Source organism: Azolla caroliniana, unplaced genomic scaffold, assembly GCF_043228905.1.
Source record: "Azolla caroliniana isolate FFs.n. ecotype wild unplaced genomic scaffold, voAzoCaro1.0.p SCAF_278, whole genome shotgun sequence".
NCBI lineage: Eukaryota > Viridiplantae > Streptophyta > Polypodiopsida > Salviniales > Salviniaceae > Azolla > Azolla caroliniana.
In genome coordinates, this window is record NW_028230713.1 from 33,915 (window position 1) to 40,297 (window position 6,383).

Consider the following 6,383-nt stretch of genomic DNA (forward strand, 5'->3'; position numbering starts at 1 on the left):
GTGATGAAAGGCAAGATTTGATCCCAGGTTTTGTGGCATGAATCAATGTAAGCGGCAATATCCTTCTTGAGGGTCTTGTTGAGGCGTTTGGTGCAGTCATTTGTCTGAGGATGGTATGGGGACGTAAACATCTGTTGGACACTGAGTTGAGCTGCAATGGCGTCGAGGACATCCCCGCGGAACTGTCAACCCAGATAGTTGGACGGGGCTAGTGACGAAAAACAAGCTAGCAATTGACAAATAAAGATCAATCGCTCTTGTGGACTGAGAGCCACTTGGACTTGGATGAGGTGGGGGACAGGAGAGCTATAGGCGGAAAGAGATCAATCGCTCATGTGGATTGAGGGCCACCTGGACTTATGAGCATAACCATAATCATAGTTCAAGAACTTGAGGGCTATAGGCGGATAGAGATCAATCGCTCATGTGGACTAAGGGCCACCTGGTCTTGGTTGAGGTGGGGGATAGGAGGGCTATCGTGTCAAAGGGGGATCGGGGAAACTCGTTGGACAAGAAGTTAGTGGGCAACCTAAGATGAGGGGGAAGAGGTGGATGCTTGGATGTGGGGGATTGGTACCCCGCATCTCCACCAATATGTGAAATGCACATAAGAGATCAAAACTAGCCTAGTTAGCTTCTTACTTCTTACTCAATTTATAGTTCATACAAAGGTACCCATTTGGGTTGGCTTAACTAAAAACGGTGTGCTAAAAGGGTGGCACAAAGGAACATATGCACACCACAATATCAAATTTGAATAATATTGAGTGTAAAAATTCTACAATGGTATTGTTTGAGCGGTGTCACCACTACATGGGCAGTAGGACATGTTTAATCACCACTCGACTCTCTTTCTCTCTCTATTTAATATACCTTTTGGTACTAAGTTTTTTTATAATTTGATCAACATTACCTTTATTGGCGTTGTAGAGTAAATGTGCATGCATGCGCTACTCGAGCATGACCATGGGGGACATGAACTAGGGAGAGCATGATGTTGTGGGAGAAGACTTTTAATCCCCTTCAATGGTTTTCTTGTGTAATTTCTCCTCTTGTGAAGTAGTGTTGCCAAGATCAAGGATTTGATTCGAGTCGAGGAAAGTCTAAACTTGAGGAAAGCTTAGACTCAAATCAAGGAAAGCTTAGACGCAAGTCGAGGAAAACCCAGAGTTGAGTTATATTTTCACCTTTCTTTGGTGTTGATTCGACAACCCTCAGTCTCACCTCGATTACACTCAACCAATTAACATGAGATTAGGACTACATACACTAATTCAACAAGACCTAGATTAAAACCCAAACTTTAGTTTTCACAAGAGAAATTCCGTTTACGAAATAGGATTTACATATCAATTACAAAATAATCACATGATTAAGAGAACAATATCTACGATGGTTTTTCGTTGAAAATATTAATAACCCGATTGTGTGCCAACCAAGACTCGAACTCTATAATATTTTCCCACAATATATATAGCCTTAACCATTTGAATAAGTACTTATATTAATGTTAATATATAAATTAAATTCTATATCATTTTTATTGTAATCTATAGCCTTAACCATTTGTCCCCCATTTGAATACTTATATTAATATTTCATATCTCCATATGTAAATTTTAGTAGTTCTCCACTTTCCCCTTATTTTCTATTTTCTACATTTAGGCCCGTCGGGCCGCCACATCACAACATCCACCCACACCAAACCCCACATCCCCCAATATGTGCCAAGAAAGGTGTGGGCGAATGTCGTGATGTGGCGTGTCCAAAAGTAGAAAATAGAGAATAAGGAGGAAAGCGGACAACCACAAAAATGTGAATATGTACATATGAAAACACTATTTAATAAGTAAAGGTTTATAGCCAAATGTTGAAGGTTATATATTGTGGGAAAAAAGGGGGCAATATTCAAGCATGTGGATAAGGTATTAATTCGTTAATTTTTTTTGATGAAAAAGGCATAGATGAGGTTTAAATGTGATTGGTTGATAGGTGCCTCTCTCAGTTTAAAAAAGGAAAAGGAGGGCTCATTTTGGTTCGGCAAGGTATTGGGATTTTAGTGCGTTTTGTGAAAGCTTGTTGCGGCTCCTTCTTCTTTTCTTCTTTCTTGAGTTTAGCGTTTCTTGTGTGCAGTGCAAGAGTAAATAGTGGGCCACCTCTTTCTTCTTATTGACTAGGGATATTTTCTTGAATTTCTTCTTGCTTGAGAATTAGACGAAGGATGGAAAAAGGGAAATATTGAAGAATGGGAGGAGAGAGGGCATGGAAGCTATGGCAACAAAAGGTGGGATGATTGTTGTTTGTGAGCTCAGGCCACCAAAACTAAGAATCGCACTTTCTAGTTTACCTCTCATTTCCTTGTAACCATTTCTTTGTGGTTATTTCTTGCATCCACCATTGCAAAAACTCCTCACAATCATTATCGTGATTATATTGTACTCATGATGTAACCCTATTTTGTAAAGGGATTTTTCTAGTAAAACTAGAGTTTTAGGTCTTATTGTAATAGATAAGTGCACTTAGCCATAATCTAGTACCAACCATTTGAGAGCTACGGTGGTGTGGGGAGCGAGGTTGAATCACAATGCCAACGAAGGGAGAAGGATTTCCTCAATTCTAGTCTCAACTTTTGTGGACTTTATCTAGCTCTTTTTGACTTAAAGTTCCCTGAGCCTATTTTTGCAGAAGGGCTAATTATTGAAAAAGGCAATCACACAAGGGAAACTCATGAGGGGAGTTGCTTCTCTGAGGTTCCCCGTGGACCCACTTGAGTACCATACGCACACGCATCACCACGACATCGAAACCTTTGTCGGGCAACAAAAATGTTGGCTCATCACCATTAGTGAATTGGTGGGGAAATGTGGCATATGTCTACAGTACCCTATGAAGGTGTAGGGCTAGTTATGTTTGAGAACTCACCCCATATATTGGCTCATGTATACCCATTGACAACATTATTTGGATAAGAATTCTCTACCGATATTGTGGAAAACCTGAACCTATGTTCCACTCTTGCTCCCAACAAGGGAAGTGGGGCAACAAGTGGCCATGATCAACATAGTAGACTAGCCGAGAATCAACAATTTCCAATTTTAGCAAGAGCCATGCATCTGAAACATCAACCTCTACGATAATGTATATCTCATTAGCGGCTTAACCAAATTTCTAGTTGAAACATGGATTGAGTCTTGAGCCACATCAACAATGCCTAATGATAAAAGTGCGGGAATGTCGATTATTCCCAAAAATTGCCGGCTTTCTAGTGTAAGCAATCGATTGGTATTCTCCTCTATGGGGGTGCAATTATGCATAAAAACATTTTCATTTCTTCTTTGAGGGGGACCACATCACGAAGAGTTTGTTGCTTCTTTGGCTGACGCACCTTTTTGTTGTTGTTGTTGTTGCATCAATGATTCTTGCGGTTGAATTACCAGGAGCTCTCAATAACCATGCATGGCATGTTCGATTCAACATCTCGAGATGATGTCTGAAGTCCAACTTTCCAATGATGCCATTTGCCACATTATAGAGATGGGGTAATAATTAATACAATGCAAAGGCTCGTACGAGAAAGCCATAACTCATATAAGCAAGCACGCAACCTGGGTTGTGGGTGGTGTGGTATGGGTCCCACTGTCCCACCGTGACATAACACTACGTGCAATCCATTATGACGGAGATTATAGAGGATTTGGGTCAGAAGGCCCCACGCAATGGAGGAGACCGAATCCTACCCCGAGGAATGAGAAAATAATCAACAACTAATAATGGATTAGTTGACCAATTAATGAAAGATTTAGGGGGAAAAAATGCATAAAAAGGAGAGGCTGTTTAATTTGCACTCCTTTAATTAGCCAGATTACTTACTTAATTAACTAATCATGTACTTAATTAATTTAGTTTATTAATCTTTTGGTTTTCCTGTTTTCGTTATCACGTTTTGCAAGACAGCGAAAACGGCTTCTGCTTCTGCTTCTGGTCTTCGCCATCGCCATCGCCATCGCCATCGCCATCTCCATCGCTCTCGCTCTTCAGCCCCTCCTCCCACTGAACCAATCCCCAGAAATGATTGAAAGAAACACCACCACCGCCGTAATCACAGGAATCACTGGACCTCAGAGAAGTAGCCCTAATCCTATTCCATCCTGAATAAGAAAGGCATAGCTGTTAATGATCCTTTCGCAATCGAAACCCTAATCCTAACAATAAAACTATCCCTATCCCTAGCTTCACTTCTTCATCTCAGAGACTTCTCTGATGGCTACCACAATTACACCCCCTCTCGATGTGAGTCTATGATTTGTCACATTTTTCTGATCTTTGTTTCTTTCTTTTGCAGATCTCTCACTCATGTTCTCATTGTTTCATTACAGATTGATTCTGAGATGCTAGTTGCTCCGCGTGCTACAGATGTAAATGATGCTGAACCGATGGAAGGTATTCTCACATAATTTTCGTTGGTCAATTTTATTTTTTGTTGTAACAACACAAGAAATTGTGTGTATATAGAGAGATGGCATAGTCTCTCTCTCTCTCTCTCTATATATATATATACATACATACATATATCATGTTGAAAATGAAGATGTTGAGCCCCCAATTCATAGAACTAATATAAGATATAGTATCCCCTAAAAAACCGAAATCAGAGTCGGTTAATAGTTCATTTTCTTGGAAAAATGTGTGAGAGTGATATCCAGAAGATGTAGAACCCAGACTGGGCAGAACTGTCACAAGGCCTAGTAATTCCCCCGGACACATTTGCTCAAGTTATCATTTTGTTAGAAAAGCATCTGTGAGAGAGAGATAGACACAATATGTTAAACCCCAATTGAGCAGGATTAACGCAAGACATGCTATTTCCACCTCACAGATTTGGTCAATATTTTAATTTTGTTTGAAAAACATTTGTGTGAGACATATAAACACAATGTGTAGAACCCCAATTGAGTAGGACTAACACATGAGATAATATTTATATAGAGAGAACATCTATAGATATAGAGATAGATTATCTAGATCTATATGTAGCTATTATGTAACACACGTCATTTGACAGAGAGATACTAAATATGTATAAGATAGTGTTTAAAAAGAGAGAATACACGTTTGCTAACATGTTGGAAACACAGGTAAGAGATTGACACTTAAGATGTGAAAATCCAGTTGTGTAGAATCAATGCAAGTGATAGCATTTAATGCAGAGAGAACTTGTTGACTTATGAAGAGAGATGATTTGGATACTTGGTATGGCAGCTGATTGTGTCAAAAATTGAAGAAAAGATATGGATCCATATATAGCTAACTTGTAGCACAGAAAGAAAGATATTCTAACGTCTTTTAAGAGGCCAAAATGGCCTATAAGGCCAAACAAGAGATTACATATGCAAAGAAGAATAGAGAGCTCAAGTTGCTATATATATGCAAAGAAGAGTAGAGAGCTCAAGTTGCTATATATATGCAGAGAGAGAGAGAGAGAGAGAGAGAGAGAGAGAATAGATATTTTATTATCCATGATGAGCTCAAATTTGACCTATGGAACCAAATCAACATATCATCTTGTATGTGACTGCTCCCAAAGGAGGGGATATACTACTCTGTAGTAAAAACTCTCAATGTGAAAATAATGTACGCATGTATGTGCTGACACTTCTTGGTGGAAATAGTCATCATATGTCTCGCAAATTGCCTTATATGTTGAGCATGCGATAAGTAAGTAATATTTGTCCCCTACTAGGTTTTCATTGCATACCTTGTATATCTTCATGTTTGCATGATGATTCCATGATCCAGAGAGAGACAAAGAGCGCTAACATGAGAAAAGCATCAAAGAGAGAGGAAATGAAATGTCATGCTAACATCAGCACTACCCTTGAAACCCGAGTCACAATCATAATATGATACATACCGATGTTAGATCAAAGTCTAAAAAAGACCTTTAGTAGAGGCCAAAATTGGCCTATGAGACAATTCATCTAAACAAAGGACAAAAGAGTACATGAAAGAAGAACCTAATTATCTAATATAGAAATCTGATGATTTATAGTATTAGAAGCTCATGATGATGCTATATGAAATGAGTGTACAAGCATGATATGCATGCCGACTTGACTATGTGCACCCATTGAAGGAAGATCAGGTACATTATGTGGAAAGGCTACAAAATATGGTTCGCATGTCTGAGGATAGGCAAGTTGCTCATTCCTCCATGAATCGTGTGTGACAAATTGAGATCTTTATGTATAACCCCAAATTTGTAAAACCAGCACAAGAGATTGTATTTATTTAGAGAGAGAGAAGTGGTGCTAAATACATAGAATTTATAGATCCCTATATAGTTAACAAGTTGGAAAAGCATGCATCAGAAGAGAGAAACACAC

General features: G+C 39.0%; 1 long non-coding RNA gene across 1 annotated transcript; it reads left to right on the top strand.

Annotated features, from left to right (window-relative positions):
* Positions 1-3,926: 3,926 nt before the first annotated feature.
* LOC147848648 (uncharacterized) lies at positions 3,927-4,435 on the top strand. Its single transcript, XR_015531894.1, has 2 exons — positions 3,927-4,290; positions 4,377-4,435. It is a non-coding gene; the product is annotated as an uncharacterized LOC147848648 (long non-coding RNA).
* Positions 4,436-6,383: the final 1,948 nt, after the last annotated feature.